The sequence below is a fragment of the Penaeus monodon genome, chromosome 29 (genome assembly GCF_015228065.2).
Source record: "Penaeus monodon isolate SGIC_2016 chromosome 29, NSTDA_Pmon_1, whole genome shotgun sequence".
Taxonomy (NCBI): Eukaryota; Metazoa; Arthropoda; class Malacostraca; order Decapoda; family Penaeidae; genus Penaeus; species Penaeus monodon.
Genome location: NC_051414.1, coordinates 22,159,106 through 22,159,429, shown reverse-complemented (window position 1 = coordinate 22,159,429; position 324 = coordinate 22,159,106).

Sequence of the window (324 nt, the reverse complement as noted above, 5' to 3'; positions counted from 1 at the left end):
ATCAGACACATACAACACTGAAGATCTTACCTCACGTTCTCACAGAACACGTGGCAGCCTCGAGCAAACAGACCTTGTGAATCATCGATCTCGTGACAACACAGTGATTCATACCCACTACTGGAAGCGTGACTCACTTGTTTATATTATGTTTTGTTGCATGTCTATTGCATTCCGTTGCTTTCGGGAATCGTGGTGAACTTTCTCGGTACAGGATTTGCCTTCATGGAAAAGGGAGGAAAGGAGAAAAGAAAGGGGACGTGGTCAGAATTAATGATGTTCTAGATTAGATTGTTGTTGATCATGGCAATGCGACGGAAGCAA